The sequence below is a fragment of the Engystomops pustulosus genome, chromosome 7 (genome assembly GCF_040894005.1).
Source record: "Engystomops pustulosus chromosome 7, aEngPut4.maternal, whole genome shotgun sequence".
Taxonomy (NCBI): Eukaryota; Metazoa; Chordata; class Amphibia; order Anura; family Leptodactylidae; genus Engystomops; species Engystomops pustulosus.
Genome location: NC_092417.1, coordinates 5,721,137 through 5,740,719, shown reverse-complemented (window position 1 = coordinate 5,740,719; position 19,583 = coordinate 5,721,137). Strand labels below are relative to the sequence as shown.

At 51.3% G+C, this 19,583-nt stretch overlaps 1 protein-coding gene and 1 long non-coding RNA gene across 2 annotated transcripts in view; one reads left to right on the top strand and one right to left on the bottom strand.

Moving 5' to 3' along the window:
* Positions 1–9,907, bottom strand: part of LOC140069168 (uncharacterized) — a 32,830-nt gene extending 22,923 nt beyond the window's left edge. Inside the window, exon 1 of the long non-coding RNA XR_011848724.1 lies at positions 9,714–9,907. This is a non-coding gene — a long non-coding RNA (uncharacterized lncRNA). The remainder of the gene's footprint in view (positions 1–9,713) is intronic.
* Positions 9,908–9,922: 15 nt separating this feature from the next.
* The window catches only part of SHE (Src homology 2 domain containing E), a 28,282-nt gene continuing 18,621 nt past the window's right edge, over positions 9,923–19,583 (top strand). Inside the window, exon 1 of the mRNA XM_072114540.1 lies at positions 9,923–9,995. The gene's annotated coding sequence lies outside the window, so the exon portion shown is untranslated. The remainder of the gene's footprint in view (positions 9,996–19,583) is intronic.

Below are 19,583 nucleotides of genomic sequence, written 5' to 3'. Positions count from 1 at the left end.
ACTACAAGCACCCGCCTGCCCCCCATAGAGTAATACTACAAGCACCTGCCTGCCCCTATAGTGTAATACTACAAGCACCCGCCTGTCCCCCATAGTATAATACTACAAGTACCAGCCCCCCATAGTGTAATACTACAAGTACCAGCCTGCTCCTATAGTGTAATACTACAAGTACCAGCCCCCCATAGTGTAATACTACAAGCACCGGCCTGTCCCCCATAGTGTAATACTACAAGCACCCGCCTGTCCCCCATAGTATAATACTACAAGTACCAGCCCCCCATAGTGTAATACTACAAGTACCAGCCTGCTCCTATAGTGTAATACTACAAGTACCAGCCCCCCATAGTGTAATACTACAAGTACCAGCCTGCCCCCCATAGTGTAATACTACAAGTACCAGCCCCCCATAGTGTAATACTTCAAGTACCAGCCTGCCCCCATAGTGTAATACTACAAGTACCCGCCTGCCCCCCCATAGTGTAATACTACAAGCACCCGCCTGTCCCTATAGTGTAATACTACAAGCACCCGCCTGCCCCCCATAGTGTAATACTACAAGTACCAGCCTGCCCCCCATAGTGTAATACTACAAGTACCAGCCCCCCCATAGTGTAATACAACAAGCACCAGCCTGCCCCCCATAGTGTAATACTACAAGTACTAGCCTGCCCCCATAGTGTAATACTACAAGTACCAGCCCCCCATAGTGTAATACTACAAGTACCAGCCAGCCCCCCCCATAGTGTAATACTACAAGTACCAGCCTGCTTCTATAGTGTAATACTACAAGTACCCGCCTGCCCCCCTTAGTGTAATACTACAAGTACCAGCCTGCCCCCCATAGTGTAATACTACAAGCACCCGCCTGCCCCCCATAGTGTAATACTACAAGCACCCGCCTGCCCCCATAGTGTAATACTACAAGCACCCGCCTGTCCCCCATAGTATAATACTACAAGTACCAGCCCCCCATAGTATAATACTACAAGTACCCGCCTGCCCCCCATAGTGTAATATTACAAGCACCCGCCTGCCCCCCATAGTGTAACACTACAAGCACCCGCCTGCCCCCATAGTGTAATACTACAAGCACCCGCCTGCCCCCATAGTGTAATACTACAAGCACCCGCCTGCCCCCATAGTGTAATACTACAAGCACCCCCCCCATAGTGTAATACTACAAGCACCCGCCCCCATAGTGTAATACTACAAGCACCCGCCTGCCCCCCATAGTGTAATACTACAAGTACCAGCCTGCCCCCCATAGTGTAATACTACATGTACCAGCCCCCCATAGTGTAATATTACAAGTACCCGCCTGCCCCCATAGTGTAATACTACAAGCACACGCCTGCCCCCCATAGTGTAATACTACAAGCACCCGCCTGCCCCCCATAGTGTAACACTACAAGCACCCGCCTGCCCCCATAGTGTAATACTACAAGCACCCGCCTGCCCCCCATAGTGTAATACTACAAGCACCCGCCTGCCCCCATAGTGTAATACTACAAGCACCCCCCCCCATAGTGTAATACTACAAGTACCAGCCTGCCCCCCATAGTGTAATACTACAAGCACCCGCCCCCATAGTGTAATACTACAAGCACCCGCCTGCCCCCCATAGTGTAATACTACAAGTACCAGCCTGCCCCCCATAGTGTAATACTACATGTACCAGCCCCCCAGTGTAATATTACAAGTACCAGCCTGCCCCCCCATAGTGTAATACTACAAGCACCCGCCTGCCCCCCATAGTGTAATACTACAAGTACCCACCTGCCCCCCATAGTGGAATACTACAAGCACCCCCCCCCATAGTGTAATACTACAAGTAACCGCCTGCCCCACATAGTGTAATACTACAAGCACCCGCCTGCCCCCCATAGTGTAACACTACAAGCACCTGCTTGCCCCCATAGTGTAATACTACGAGCACCCGCCTGCCCCCCATAGTGTAATACTACAAGCACCAGCCTGCCCCGATAGTGTAATACTACAAGCACCCGCCCCCCCCATAGTGTAATACTACAAGTACCAGCCTGCCCCCCATAGTAATACTACAAGCACCCGCCTGCCCCCCATAGTGTAACACTACAAGCACCCGCCTGCCCCCCATAGTGTAATACTACAAGTACCAGCCTGCCCCCCATAGTGTAATACTACAAGCACCCGCCTGCCCCGATAGTGTAATACTACAAGCACCCGCCCCCCCCATAGTGTAATACAAGTACCAGCCTGCCCCCCATAGTAATACTACAAGCACCCGCCCCCATAGTGTAATACTACAAGAACCCGCCTGCCCCCCATAGTGTAATACTACAAGTACCAGCCTGCCCCCCATAGTGTAATACTACATGTACCAGCCCCCCATAGTGTAATATTACAAGTACCAGCCTGCCCCCCCATAGTGTAATACTACAAGCACCTGCCTGCCCCCCATAGTGTATTACTACAAGTACCAGCCCCCCATAGTGTAATACTACAAGCACCCACCTGCCCCCATAGTGTAATACTACAAGTACCAGCCCCCCATAGTGTAATACTACAAGTACCAGCCAGCCCCCCCATAGTGTAATACTACAAGTACCAGCCCCCCATAGTGTAATACTACAAGCACCCGCCTGCCCCCCATAGTGTAATACTACAAGTACCAGCCTGCCCCCCATAGTGTAATACTACAAGCACCCGCCTGCCCCCCATAGTGTAATACTACAAGTACCAGCCTGCCCCCCCATAGTGTAATACTACAAGCACCCCCCCCATAGTGTAATACTACAAGTAACCGCCTGCCCCCCATAGTGTAATACTACAAGCACCCGCCTGCCCCCCATAGTGTAATACTACAAGTACCAGCCTGCCCCCCCATAGTGTAATACTACAAGCACCCCCCCCATAGTGTAATACTACAAGTAACCGCCTGCCCCCCATAGTGTAATACAAGCACCCGCCTGCCCCCCATAGTGTAACACTACAAGCACCTGCCTGCCCCCATAGTGTAATACTACAAGCACCCGCCTGCCCCCCATAGTGTAATACTACAAGCACCCGCCTGCCCCGATAGTGTAATACTACAAGCACCCGCCCCCCCCATAGTGTAATACTACAAGTACCAGCCTGCCCCCCATAGTAATACTACAAGCACCCGCCTGCCCCCCATAGTGTAACACTACAAGCACCCGCCTGCCCCCCATAGTGTAATACTACAAGTACCAGCCTGCCCCCCATAGTGTAATACTACAAGCACCCGCCTGCCCCGATAGTGTAATACTACAAGCACCCGCCCCCCCCCATAGTGTAATACAAGTACCAGCCTGCCCCCCATAGTAATACTACAAGCACCCGCCCCCATAGTGTAATACTACAAGAACCCGCCTGCCCCCCATAGTGTAATACTACAAGTACCAGCCTGCCCCCCATAGTATAATACTACATGTACCAGCCCCCCATAGTGTAATATTACAAGTACCAGCCTGCCCCCCCATAGTGTAATACTACAAGCACCTGCCTGCCCCCCATAGTGTATTACTACAAGTACCAGCCCCCCATAGTGTAATACTACAAGCACCCACCTGCCCCCATAGTGTAATACTACAAGTACCAGCCCCCCATAGTGTAATACTACAAGTACCAGCCAGCCCCCCCATAGTGTAATACTACAAGTACCAGCCCCCCATAGTGTAATACTACAAGCACCCGCCTGCCCCCCATAGTGTAATACTACAAGTACCAGCCTGCCCCCCATAGTGTAATACTACAAGCACCCGCCTGCCCCCCATAGTGTAATACTACAAGTACCAGCCTGCCCCCCCATAGTGTAATACTACAAGCACCCGCCTGCCCCCCATAGTGTAAAACTACAAGTACCAGCCTGCCCCCCATAGTGTAATACTACAAGCACCAGCCTGCCCCCCATAGTGTAACACTACAAGCACCCGCCTGCCCCCATAGTGTAATAGTACAAGCACCCGCCTGCCCCCATAGTGTAATACTACAAGCACCAGCCTGCCCCCCATAGTGTAATACTACAAGCACCCGCCTGCCCCCCATAGTGTAATAATACAAGTACCAGCCTGCCCCCCATAGTGTAATACTACAAGTACCAGCCTGCCCCCCATAGTGTAATACTACAAGCACCCGCCTGCCCCCCATAGTGTAATACTACAAGCACCCGCCTGCCCCCCATAGTGTAATACTACACGTACCCGCCTGCCCCTCCCATAGTGTAATACTACAAGTACCAGCCTGCCCCTCCCATAGTGTAATACTACAAGCACCCGCCTGCCCCCCATAGTGTAATACTACAAGTACCAGCCCCCCATAGTGTAATACTACAAGTACCAGCCCCCCATAGTGTAATACTACAAGTACCAGCCCCCCATAGTGTAATACTACAAGTACCAGCCTGCCCCCCATAGTGTAATACTACAAGTACCAGCCCCCCATAGTGTAATACTATAAGTATCAGCCTGCCCCCCCATAGTGTAATACTACAAGTACCAGCCTGCCCCCCATAGTGTAACACTACAAGCACCCGCCTGCCCCCCATAGTGTAATACTACAAGCACCCGCCTGCCCCCATAGTGTAATACTACAAGCACCCGCCCCCCCATAGTGTAATACTACAAGTACCAGCCCCCCATAGTGTAATACTACAAGTACCAGCCTGCCCCCATAGTGTAATACTACAAGTACCAGCCCCCCCATAGTGTAATACTACAAGTACCAGCCTGCCCCCATAGTGTAATACTACAAGCACCCGCCCCCCATAGTGTAATACTACAAGCACCCGCCTGCCCCCATAGTGTAATACTACAAGTACCAGCCTGCCCCCATAGTGTAATACTACAAGTACCAGCCCCCCATAGTGTAATACTACAAGTACCAGCCTGCCCCCCATAGTGTAATACTACAAGTACCCACCTGCCCCCCATATTGTAATACTACAAGCACCCGCCTGCCCCCCATAGTGTAATACTACAAGTACCAGCCTGCCCCCCATAGTGTGAAACTACAAGCACCCGCCTGCCCCCCATAGTGTAATACTACAAGTACCCGCCTGCCCCCCATAGTGTAAAACTACAAGTACCAGCCTGCCCCCCATAGTGTAACACTACAAGTACCAGCCTACCCCCCATAGTGTAATAGTACAAGCACCCGCCTGCCCCCATAGTGTAATACTACAAGCACCAGCCTGCCCCCCATAGTGTAATACTACAAGTACCCGCCTGCCCCCCATAGTGTAATAGTACAAGCACCCGCCTGTCCCCCATAGTGTAATACTACAAGTACCAGCCTGCCCCCATAGTGTAATACTACAAGTACCCGCCTGCTCCCCATAGTGTAATACTACAAGTACCAGCCTGCCCCCCATAGTGTAATACTACAAGTACCAGCCTGCCCCCCATAGTGTAACACTACAAGCACCCGCCTGCCCCCCATAGTGTAATACTACAAGCACCCGCCTACCCCCATAGTGTAATACTACAAGCACCCGCCTGTCCCCCATAGTGTAATACTACAAGTACCAGCCTGCCCCCAATAGTGTAATACTACAAGCACCCGCCTGTCCCCCATAGTGTAACACTACAAGCACCCGCCTGCCCCCCATAGTGTAATTCTACAAGCACCAGCCTGCCCCCCATAGTGTAATACTACAAGCACCCGCCTGCCCCCCATAGTGTAATACTACAAGCACCTGCCTGCCCCCATAGTGTAATACTACAAGCACCAGCCTGCCCCCATAGTGTAATACTACAAGCACCCGCCTGCCCCCCATAGTGTAATACTACAAGTACCAGCCCCCCATAGTATAATACTACAAGTACCAGCCCCCCATAGTGTAATACTACAAGCACCCGCCTGCCCCCCATAGTGTAATACTACAAGCACCCGCCTGCCCCCCATAGTGTAATAATACAAGTACCAGCCTGCCCCCCATAGTGTAATACTACAAGTACCAGCCTGCCCCCCATAGTGTAATACTACAAGCACCCGCCTGTCCCCCATAGTGTAATACTACAAGCACCCCCCCCATAGTGTAATACTACAAGCACCCGCCTGCCCCCCATAGTGTAACACTACAAGCACCCGCCTGCCCCCATAGTGTAATAGTACAAGCACCCGGCTGCCCCCATAGTGTAATACTACAAGTACCAGCCTTCCCCCCATAGTGTAATACTACAAGCACCCGCCTGCCCCCCATAGTGTAATACTACAAGCACCAGCCTGCCCCCCATAGTGTAATACTACAAGTACCAGCCTGCCCCCCATAGTGTAATACTACAAGCACCAGCCTGCCCCCCATAGTGTACTACTACAAGTACCAGCCTGCCCCCCATAGTGTAATACTACAAGCACCCGCCTGCCCCCCATAGTGTAATACTACAAGCACCCGCCTGCCCCCCATAGTGTAATACTACACGTACCCGCCTGCCCCTCCCATAGTGTAATACTACAAGTACCAGCCTGCCCCTCCCATAGTGTAATACTACAAGCACCCGCCTGCCCCCCATAGTGTAATACTACAAGTACCAGCCCCCCACAGTGTAATACTACAAGTACCAGCCAGCCCCCCCATAGTGTAATACTACAAGTACCAGCCCCCCCATAGTGTAATACTACAAGTACCAGCCTGCCCCCCATAGTGTAATACTACAAGTACCAGCCCCCCATAGTGTAATACTATAAGTATCAGCCTGCCCCCCCATAGTGTAATACTACAAGTACCAGCCTGCCCCCCATAGTGTAACACTACAAGCACCCGCCTGCCCCCCATAGTGTAATACTACAAGCACCCGCCTGCCCCCATAGTGTAATACTACAAGCACCCGCCCCCCCATAGTGTAATACTACAAGTACCAGCCCCCCCATAGTGTAATACTACAAGTACCAGCCTGCCCCCATAGTGTAATACTACAAGCACCCGCCCCCCATAGTGTAATACTACAAGCACCCGCCTGCCCCCCATAGTGTAATACTACAAGTACCAGCCTGCCCCCATAGTGTAATACTACAAGTACCAGCCCCCCATAGTGTAATACTACAAGTACCAGCCTGCCCCCCATAGTGTAATACTACAAGTACCCACCTGCCCCCCATATTGTAATACTACAAGCACCCGCCTGCCCCCCATAGTGTAATACTACAAGTACCAGCCTGCCCCCCATAGTGTAAAACTACAAGCACCCGCCTGCCCCCCATAGTGTAATACTACAAGTACCAGCCCCCCCATAGTGTAATACTACAAGTACCAGCCTGCCCCCATAGTGTAATACTACAAGCACCCGCCCCCCATAGTGTAATACTACAAGCACCCGCCTGCCCCCCATAGTGTAATACTACAAGTACCAGCCTGCCCCCATAGTGTAATACTACAAGTACCAGCCCCCCATAGTGTAATACTACAAGTACCAGCCTGCCCCCCATAGTGTAATACTACAAGTACCCACCTGCCCCCCATATTGTAATACTACAAGCACCCGCCTGCACCCCATAGTGTAATACTACAAGTACCAGCCTGCCCCCCATAGTGTAAAACTACAAGCACCCGCCTGCCCCCCATAGTGTAATACTACAAGTACCAGCCTGCCCCCCATAGTGTAATACTACAAGTACCCGCCTGCCCCCCATAGTGTAAAACTACAAGTACCAGCCTGCCCCCCATAGTGTAACACTACAAGTACCAGCCTACCCCCCATAGTGTAATACTACAAGTACCCGCCTGCCCCCCATAGTGTAATACTACAAGCACCCGCCTGCCCCCCATAGTGTAATACTACAAGTACCCGCCTGCCCCCCATAGTGTAACACTACAAGCACCCGCCTGCCCCCATAGTGTAATAGTACAAGCACCCGCCTGTCCCCCATAGTGTAATACTACAAGTACCAGCCTGCCCCCATAGTGTAATACTACAAGTACCCGCCTGCTCCCCATAGTGTAATACTACAAGTACCAGCCTGCCCCCCATAGTGTAATACTACAAGCACCCGCCTACCCCCATAGTGTAATACTACAAGCACCCGCCTGTCCCACATAGTGTAATACTACAAGTACCAGCCTGCCCCCCATAGTGTAATACTACAAGCACCCGCCTGCCCCCCATAGTGTAATACTACAAGTACCCGCCTGCCCCCCATAGTGTAACACTACAAGCACCCGCCTGCCCCCATAGTGTAATAGTACAAGCACCCGCCTGTCCCCCATAGTGTAATACTACAAGTACCCGCCTGCCCCCCATAGTGTAATACTACAAGCACCCGCCTGCCCCCCATAGTGTAATACTACAAGTACCCGCCTGCCCCCCATAGTGTAACACTACAAGCACCCGCCTGCCCCCATAGTGTAATAGTACAAGCACCCGCCTGTCCCCCATAGTGTAATACTACAAGTACCAGCCTGCCCCCATAGTGTAATACTACAAGTACCCGCCTGCTCCCCATAGTGTAATACTACAAGTACCAGCCTGCCCCCCATAGTGTAATACTACAAGCACCCGCCTACCCCCATAGTGTAATACTACAAGCACCCGCCTGTCCCACATAGTGTAATACTACAAGTACCAGCCTGCCCCCCATAGTGTAATACTACAAGCACCCGCCTGTCCCCCATAGTGTAATACTACAAGCACCAGCCTGCCCCCATAGTGTAATACTACAAGCACCCGCCTGTCCCTCTCATAGTGCAATACTACAAGCACCCGCCCCCCTCCCATAGTGTAATACTACAAGCACCCGCCTGCCCCCCATAGTGTAATACTACAAGTACCAGCCCCCCATAGTGTAATACTACAAGTACCAGCCCCCCATAGTGTAATACTACAAGCACCCGCCTGTCCCCCATAGTGTAATACTACAAGTACCAGCCCCCCATAGTGTAATACTACAAGTACCAGCCTGCCCCCATAGTGTAATACTACAAGCACCCGCCTGTCCCCCATAGTGTAACACTACAAGCACCAGCCTGCCCCCCATAGTGTAATTCTACAAGCACCAGCCTGCCCCCCATAGTGTAATACTACAAGCACCCGCCTGCCCCCCATAGTGTAATACTACAAGTACCCGCCTGCCCCCCATAGTGTAATACTACAAGTACCAGCCTGCCCCCATAGTGTAATACTACAAGCACCCGCCTGCCCCCCATAGTGTAATACTACAAGCACCAGCCTGCCCCCCATAGTGTAATACTACAAGCACCTGCCTGCCCCCATAGTGTAATACTACAAGCACCAGCCTGCCCCCATAGTGTAATACTACAAGCACCCGCCTGCCCCCCATAGTGTAATACTACAAGTACCATCCCCCCATAGTATAATACTACAAGTACCAGCCCCCCATAGTGTAATACTACAAGCACCCGCCTGCCCCCATAGTGTAATACTACAAGCACCCGCCTGCCCCCATAGTGTAATACTACAAGCACCCGCCTGCCCCCCCATAGTGTAATACTACAAGTACCAGCCTGCCCCCCATAGTGTAATACTACAAGTACCAGCCTGCCCCCCATAGTGTAACACTACAAGCACCCGCCTGTCCCCCATAGTGTAATACTACAAGCACCCGCCTGCCCCCCATAGTGTAATACTACAAGCACCCGCCTGCCCCCATAGTGTAATACTACAAGCACCCGCCTCTCCCCCATAGTGTAATACTACAAGCACACGCCTGCCCCCCATAGTGTAATACTACAAGCACCCGCCTGCCGTCTTTCTTACACGGCGCCCTGCATTCCCGCCAACAATGTGCGCGGCTGGAGGCGGAGTCACATTACCAGCGGGGGCGGGTACAGATTATACCAATCATTTAAGCGGGGAAACCGGAAAGTTCCATCCTCCACTGAGCGGAGGAGGTTTAGTTCTTTCTGTCCCAGTGGAGAGGACACCCCTGGTGGTCTGCATGGTATGGCCCAGTATTGATACACTGAGGAGGAAACGTTGACCAACACACGCGGATCAGCCAATGAGATTCCAGCTCTTATAGCTCACCGATGAGGACACGTAATATACAGGGGGAGGGGGGGTATATAATATACAGGGGGAGGAGGAGGATATGTAATATACAGGAGGAGGAGGAGGATATGTAATATACAGGAGGAGGAGGGGGACATGTAATATACAGGAGGAGGAGGATATGTAATATACAGGAGGAGGAGGAGGATATGTAATATACAGGAGGAGAAGGATATGCAATATACAGGAGGAGGGGGGATATATAATATACAGGGGGAGGAGGAGGATATGTAATATACAGGAGGAGGAGGGGGATATGTAATATACAGGAGGAGGATATGTAATATACAGGAGGAGGAGGAGGATATGTAATATACAGGAGGAGGAGGGGGATATGTAATATACAGGAGGAGGATATGTAATATACAGGGGGAGGAGTGGGATATGTAATATACAGGAGGAGGAGGAGGATATGTAATATACAGGAGGAGGGGGGATATATAATATACAGGGGGAGGAGGAGGATATGTAATATACTGGGGGAGGGGGGATATAAAATATACAGGAGGAGGAGGAGGATATGTAATATACAGGAGGAGGAGGAGGATATGTAATATACAGGGGGAGGGGGATATATAATATACAAAAGGAGGGAGATATGTGTTAGGATCAGTGGATCCTCTGGACCACCGCGGGAGATGTAACTAGCCAACACCCGGAACCGGAGCCCAGCGGCACCTGGTATTCACCAGAGCCCGCCGCAAAGCGGGTTGGACTTGCTGCGGCAGGATACCACTAGGTCGTTCCCAGGTGTGACTAGCCCACGGTGGCAGCCGAGGTCGAGGTACCTTAGCGGATGACAACTCGTAGTCGGGTCCAGGCACAGGGTCAGGGCAGGCGGCAGAGATGCAACGTCAGGTCCAAGTCCGGGGTCTGCAACGGGAGGTCCAGGCAGGTGGGAACGGGAACACAGGCACACGGAACACAGCAACACGGAGGAACTCAGGTAACACAGGACTCAGGAGCGGGAACACAGGAATACACAGGAACGCAGGGATACACAGGAACGCAGGAATACACAGGAACGCAGGAATACTCGCTTGGAAGCTTTCTCTAAGGCTATGAGGCACAAAGATCCGGCAGGGGACACAGGAAGAGGCAGGATTCTTAAAGGTGAGGTTCAGCCAGTGCACCAATTAGCGGTGCGCTGGCCCTTTAAATTTTCGGCAGGAGCCGCGCGCGCGCCCTAGGAGGCGGGGACGCGCGCGCACAGCAGTCCGGGGAAGAGCTGGAGCCGGGAGAGGTGAGTCCAGCGACGGACCTGCAGCGGGGGCAAACGGGGGTGCACGGATGCGCCCGCGATCCGAGACAGGGATCGCGGGAGCACCCGTGACAGTACCCCCCCCCTTCGGCCTCCCTCTCTTCTTGGGCCTGAGAAAACGTTGGAGCAGGCTCTTGTCCAAGATGTTATCCTCTGGCTCCCAAGATCTCTCCTCAGGACCAAATCCCTTCCAGTCTACCAGAAACAACCGCCTACCTCTCACTGTCTTAGTATCCAGGATCTCCTTCACCTCGAAGACATCAGTAGAGTCTGCTTGTGGGGCCGGAGGGAGAGGAACTTGTTGGGTGAAGCGGTTTAAGATGACTGGCTTGAGGAGGGAAACGTGGAAGGAGTTGGGTATGCGCATGCTAGGAGGTAGACGCAATTTGTAGGCTACCGGGTTGATGCGACTGAGGATTTCAAATGGACCCAAGAACCGGGGTCCCAATTTGTAGCCAGGGATCTTCAGTCGGACGTACCTTGAGGATAACCAGACCCTGTCACCAGGAGCTAAGACAGGAAAAGGCCGACGTTTCTTGTCCGCTTGATGCTTGGTCTTGGCAGAGGTTTGGAGCAATGAGGTACGGACTTGTTCCCAGATGGCTTTTAGATCCTGTACCAAGTCCTCCACAGCAGGAACATCTGCAGACACAGGTAACGGAAGAGGAGGCCGTGGGTGCAGTCCGTAATTAATAAAGAAGGGAGCAGAACCAGCAGAAGTGGAGTCCAGGGAATTGTAGGAAAACTCCGCCCATGGTAAGAGAGAAGCCCAGTCATCCTGACGAGCGGACACAAAGTGGCGGAGATAGCATCCTAAAGTCTGATTCACCCTCTCTACTTGGCCATTGGACTGAGGATGATAGGCAGAGGAAAAGTCCAATTTCACTTGCAGCTGATTGCACAGAGATCTCCAGAACTTGGACACGAACTGAACACCTCGATCAGAAACGATGTGCCGGGGAAGACCATGAAGCCGGAAGATGTGCTGGAAGAAGAGACTGGCAAGACGTGGGGCAGAAGGCAAACCTGGTAGAGGGACAAAATGGGACATCTTAGAGAAGCGGTCTGTTACCACCCAGATAACGGTATTGCCAGATGATGGCGGCAGATCAGTAATGAAGTCCATAGCCACGTGAGACCACGGGCAGGTAGGCACGGGTAACGGCAACAGAAGACCAGCTGGTTTTTGTCGTGAGGGCTTATTGCGAGCACAAGAGGCACAAGACCGCACAAAATCCCGAACATCCTTGACCAAATCAGGCCACCAATAGAAACGGGAAATCAGGGCCACAGAGCGCTGCACCCCAGGGTGCCCAGCCACTCGAGAAGAATGTCCCCAGGTCAGGATCCTCTTTCGAAGTCCAGGTCGTACATAAGTCTTGCCGGGAGGTAACTGCCGAAGGTCCACCGGCGCTGCCAGCACAAGCCGCTCTGGAGGAATGATGTGTCTCGGAGCATAGTCCTCCCCCATAACATCGGAAGCACGTGACAGGGCGTCAGCCTTGATGTTTTTCTCGGCTGGGCGAAAATGGATCTGGAAGTCAAAACGGGAAAAGAATAGGGACCACCGGGCTTGACGTGGGTTCAACCGTTGAGCTGTCTGCAGGTACTGAAGGTTCTTGTGGTCCGTGAAAATACTGACTGGAAATCGAGCTCCCTCCAGTAGATGACGCCATTCCTCCAAGGCAAGCTTGATAGCCAGAAGCTCACGATCCCCTATAGAATAATTTCTCTCTGCGGAGGAAAATGTTTTGGAGAAGAAGCCACAGGAGAGAGTTCGGCCCCTAGGCCCCTTCTGGGTAAGAACCGCTCCAGCTCCTACGGAAGAGGCATCGACTTCCAGAAAGAATGGCTTCTCGGTATCAGGTCTGGTAAGAACAGATGCAGAGGAAAACGCCGTCTTTAATCTCGTGAAGGCCTCCTCAGCCGCAGGGGGCCAGAGACGAGAATTGACACCTTTCTTTGTTAGCGCCACCAGTGGAGCTACCAGGGAAGAAAAATGTGGAATGAATTGCCTATAATAATTGGCAAAGCCCAGGAATCTTTGGATAGCACGCAGTCCCACTGGGCGTGGCCACTGAAGAACTGCAGATAGTTTAGCAGGATCCATCTGCAGGCCTCTGTCGGAAATAATGTAGCCAAGAAATGGAAGGCTCCTTTGATGAAAGTGGCATTTTTCCAGTTTGGCATAGAGATGGTTAGTCCTGAGGCGACCGAGCACTTGCCGTACATGGGACTGATGGGACTCGAGATCAGCAGAAAACACGAGGATGTCATCCAGGTAAACCACAACACAGCTGTACAATAAGTCCCTGAAGATATCATTAACGAATTCCTGGAAAACGGCTGGTGCATTGCAAAGTCCAAAGGGCATAACTAAATATTCAAAATGCCCATCACGGGTGTTAAAGGCAGTCTTCCACTCGTCACCCTTCCTGATGCGAATGAGATTGTAGGCACCACGAAGATCCAACTTGGTAAAGACTCTCGCGCCCCGTAGACGATCAAACAACTCCGTGATCAGCGGCAAGGGGTAGCGATTCTTAACGGTGACTTTGTTAAGACCGCGATAGTCTATACAGGGGCGAAGAGAGCCATCTTTCTTGGTGACAAAAAAGAAACCTGCGCCAGCTGGAGAGGAGGATTTACGTATGAAACCTCTTTGCAGATTTTCCTTAATATATTCAGACATGGCGGCTGTTTCGGGTACCGAGAGCGGGTACACCCGACCCCGTGGAGGAGAAGAGCCGGGCAGCAAGTCGATGGGGCAATCATAGGGACGATGTGGAGGAAGAGTCTCTGCCTGTTTCTTGGAGAACACATCTGCGAAATCCAAGTATGGAGCGGGAAGCCCCTCCAGGGGCTTGGGAGGCAAGGTGGAAGTCCAGACAGAGAGCGGACGAGGGACATCCATACAATGAGAAGAACAAGCCGGGCCCCAACGGAGAATCTCCCCAGAGGACCAGTCCAGCACAGGGGCATGTTGCTGCAACCAGGGGAGACCCAACAGGAGGGTGGAAGTGCTTTGGGGCAGTACAAAAAAAGAAAGTCTTTCTTTATGCAAGGCTCCAACTTGCAGAAGCAGGGGTTCCGTGCGAAACCGGATGGGCACGGAAAGGATCTGGCCACTGACTGAGGCAATGGACAATGGTTTCTCAAGACGAACCACTGGGAAGTGATGCCGGGAGACCAGGGCTGCGTCCATAAAGTTCGCTGTAGAGCCTGAATCCAGGAAAGCAGAAACTTGAATCTGGGTGCCGGTGTCTACGCTGAGGAGCACAGGAATAATCAGACGTGGAGAAGCTTTGCACACACCTAGGGACGCTTCTCCCAAGAGCCCTAGGTGCTGGCGTTTCCCGGACGTGGGGGACGAACAGGACAAGTCCCGATGAAGTGCCCTGGACTGGCACAATACAGACAAAGGTTCTCCTGTCGTCTTCTGGAACGCTCTTGCAGAGAGAGCCGGATTCTGTCCACCTGCATGGGTTCCTCAGCAGACGACACAGGCGGAGGCTGGAGCGGTCTTTGGAAGGCAGGTGCGAGGCGAGGAAAACGTCTTACCTGAGCTTGAGGATGCTCAGAGCGAAGTTCCTCGGCGCGTTCCTTAAACCGGACATCTATCCGAGTGGCCAGTGAGATGAGACCACCCAGAGTTGACGGTAGATCCCGAGCCGCCAGCGCATCTTTGACCTGCGGCGAGAGTCCTTTTTTAAAGGTGGCGATGAGAGCTGCATCGTTCCAGGCAAGTTCAGAGGCCAGGGTGCGGAACTGAACAGCATACTCTCCCACAGATGAGTTGCCTTGGCGCAGATTCAACAACGCAGTCTCGGCAGAAGAAGCCCGTGCTGGTTCCTCAAAAACGGCCCGGAACTCCGCCAGAAAAGCCGCAAGAGTAGTCGTGACCGGGTCGCCTCTGTCCCAAAGAGGAGTGGCCCAGGCCAGGGCCTTCCCAGAGAGAAGACTGACGAAAAATGCCACCTTGGAACGCTCCGTGACAAATTGCGAAGGCATAAGTTCTATTTGTAGGGAGCACTGAGTAATAAAACCCCTGCACTGTTTGGAGTCTCCGTCAAATTTGCTGGGCATAGACAGCCGTAGTCGTGGTTCAGCAACAGGAAGGCAGACCGGGGTTGCAGGAGCCACGGGAGCAGACACGGGAACCTGTTGCTGTTGCTGGGCGGCTAGTAGTTGTTGCAGCATAGTGGTAACTTGATCCAGCTGTTCGCGTTGAGCGGCAATCTCCCGGGATTGCTGGACCACTATGGCGGCAAAGTTTGGTCGAGTGGGAAGCGGAACCTCGGCGGGATCCATGGCCGGATCTTACTGTTAGGATCAGTGGATCCTCTGGACCACCGCGGGAGATGTAACTAGCCAACACCCGGAACCGGAGCCCAGCGGCACCTGGTATTCACCAGAGCCCGCCGCAAAGCGGGTTGGACTTGCTGCGGCAGGATACCACTAGGTCGTTCCCAGGTGTGACTAGCCCACGGTGGCAGCCGAGGTCGAGGTACCTTAGCGGATGACAACTCGTAGTCGGGTCCAGGCACAGGGTCAGGGCAGGCGGCAGAGATGCAACGTCAGGTCCAAGTCCGGGGTCTGCAACGGGAGGTCCAGGCAGGTGGGAACGGGAACACAGGCACACGGAACACAGCAACACGGAGGAACTCAGGTAACACAGGACTCAGGAGCGGGAACACAGGAATACACAGGAACGCAGGGATACACAGGAACGCAGGAATACACAGGAACGCAGGAATACTCGCTTGGAAGCTTTCTCTAAGGCTATGAGGCACAAAGATCCGGCAGGGGACACAGGAAGAGGCAGGATTCTTAAAGGTGAGGTTCAGCCAGTGCACCAATTAGCGGTGCGCTGGCCCTTTAAATTTTCGGCAGGAGCCGCGCGCGCGCCCTAGGAGGCGGGGACGCGCGCGCACAGCAGTCCGGGGAAGAGCTGGAGCCGGGAGAGGTGAGTCCAGCGACGGACCTGCAGCGGGGGCAAACGGGGGTGCACGGATGCGCCCGCGATCCGAGACAGGGATCGCGGGAGCACCCGTGACAATATGTAATATACAGGAGGAGGAGGGGGATATGTAATATACAGGAGGAGGGGGGTGGATATGTAATTTACAAAAGGAGGGAGATATGTAATATACAGGGGGAGGGGGATATATAATATACAAAAGGAGGGAGATATGTAATATACAGGAGGAGGGGGGTGGATATGTAATTTACAAAAGGAGGGAGATATGTAATATACAGGGGGAGGAGGAGGGGGGATATGTAATATACAGGGGGAGGGGGGTGGATATGTAATTTACAAAAGGAGGGAGATATGTCATATACAGGGGGAGGGAGATATGTAATATACAAAAGGAGGGAGATATGTAATATACAGGAGGAGGGAGATATGTAATATACAAAAGGAGGGAGATATGTAATATACAGGGGGAGGGAGATATGTAATATACAAAAGGAGGGAGATATGTAATATACAGGAGGATGAGGGGGGATATGTAATATACAGGAGGAGGGGGATGTGTAATATACAGGAGGAGGATATGTAATATACAGGAGGAGGAGGGGATATGTAATATACAGGAGGAGGGGGATATGTAATATACAGGAGGAGGGGGAAATATGTAATATACAGGAGGAGGGGGATATGTAATATACAGGAGGAGGGGGAAATATGTAATATACAGGAGGAGGAGGATATGTAATATACAGGAGGAGGAGGGGGATATGTAATATACAGGAGGAGGGGGATGTGTAATATACAGGAGGAGGATATGTAATATACAGGAGGAGGGGGAAATATGTAATATACAGGAGGAGGAGGATATGTAATATACAGGAGGAGGAGGGGGATATGTAATATACAGGAGGAGGGGGATGTGTAATATACAGGAGGAGGATATGTAATATACAGGAGGAGGAGGGGGATATGTAATATACAGGGGGAGGGGGATATGTAATATACAGGAGGAGGAGGGGGATATGTAATATACAGGGGGAGGGAGATATGTAATATACAGGAGGAGGAGGAGGGGGATATGTAATATACAGGAGGAGGAGGATATGTAATATACAGGAGGAGGGGGATATGTAATATACAGGAGGAGGGGGAAATATGTAATATACAGGAGGAGGAGGATATGTAATATACAGGAGGAGGAGGGGGATATGTAATATACAGGAGGAGGGGGATGTGTAATATACAGGAGGAGGATATGTAATATACAGGAGGAGGAGGGGGATATGTAATATACAGGGGGAGGGGGATATGTAATATACAGGAGGAGGAGGGGATATGTAATATACAGGAGGAGGGGGATATGTAATATACAGGGGGAGGAGGAGGATATGTAATATACAGGAGGAGGGAGATATGTAATATACAGGAGGAGGAGGGAGATATGTAATATACAGGAGGGAGATATGTAATATACAGGAGGAGGAGGGATATATATATAATATACAGGAGGAGGAGGAGGATATGTAATATACAGGAGGAGGAGGGGGATATGTAATATACAGGAGGAGGAGGAGGATATATAATATACAGGGGGAGGGGGGATATGTAATATACAGGGGAGGGAGATATGTAATATACAGGAGGAGGAGGGGGGTATGTAATATACAGGAGGAGGAGGAGGATATGTAATATACAGGAGGAGGGGGATATGTAATATACAGGAGGAGGAGGAGGATGTGTAATATACAGGAGGAGGATGGAGATATGTAATATACAGGGGGAGGGAGATATGTAATATACAGGAGGAGGAGGAGGGGGGTATGTAATATACAGGAGGAGGAGGATATGTAATATACAGGAGGAGGAGGAGGAGGATATGTAATATACAGGGGGAAGGGGGATATGTAATATACAGGAGGAGGAGGAGGGGGATATGTAATATACAGGATGATTGGGATATGTAATATACAGGAGGAGGAGGGGGATATGTAATATACAGGGGAGGGAGGGGGATATGTAATATACAGGAGGAGGAGGGGGATATGTAATATACAGGGGAGGGAGGGGGATATGTAATATACAGGAGGAGGAGGAGGACGTGTAATATACAGGAGGAGGATATGTAATATACAGGAGGAGGAGGGGGATATGTAATATACAGGAGGAGGAGGAGGAGGGGGATATGTAATATACAGGAGGAGGAGGGGGATATGTAATATACAGGAGGAGGAGGAGGGGGATATGTAATATACAGGGGAGGGAGGGGGATATGTAATATACAGGAGGAGGAGGACGTGTAATATACAGGTGGAGGAGGGAGATATGTAATATACAGGAGGAGGAGGGGGCATATGTAATATACAGGAGGAGGAGGGGGGATATGTAATATACAGGAGGAGGAGGGGGGTATGTAATATACAGGAGGAGGAGGGGATATGTAATATACAGGTGGAGGAGGATATGTAATATACAGGAGGAGGAGGAGGATATGTAATATACAGTGGGAGGGGGGATATGTAATATACAGGAGGAGGAGGGGGATATGTAATATACAGGAGGAGGAGGGGTATGTAATATATAGGAGGAGGATATGTAATATATAGGAGGAGGCTATGTAATATACAGGAGGAGGAGGAGGATATGTAATATACAGGGGGAGGGGGATATGTAATATACAGGAGGAGGAGGGGGATATGTAATATACAGGAGGAGGGGGATATGTAATATACAGGAGGAGGAGGATGATATGTAATATACAGGAGGAGGAGGAGGAGGATATGTAATATACAGGAGGAGGAGGAGGATATGTAATATAAAGGGGGAGGGGATATGTAATATACAGGAGGATGAGGGGGGATATGTAATATACAGGAGGAGGGGGATGTGTAATATACAGGAGGAGGATATGTAATATACAGGGGGAGGGGGGATATGTAATATACAGGAGGAGGAGGGGGATATGTAATATACAGGAGGAGGAGGGGTATGTAATATACAGGAGGAGGAGGATATGTAATATACAGGAGGAGGAGGGGTATGTAATATACAGGAGGAGGAGGGGTATGTAATATACAGGAGGAGGAGGATATTTAATATACAGGAGGAGGAGGGGTATGTAATATACAGGAGGAGGAGGATATGTAATATACAGGAGGAGGAGGGGTATGTAATATACAGGAGGAGGATATGTAATATACAGGAGGTGGGGGAATGGGATTGGTGTTATATAGAGGAGGGGGTGACATAGTGATGGGTGTTATATAGAGCAGGGGTGACATGGTGATGGGTGTTATATAGAGGAAGGGGTGACATAGTGATGGGTGTTATGTAGAGGAGGGGG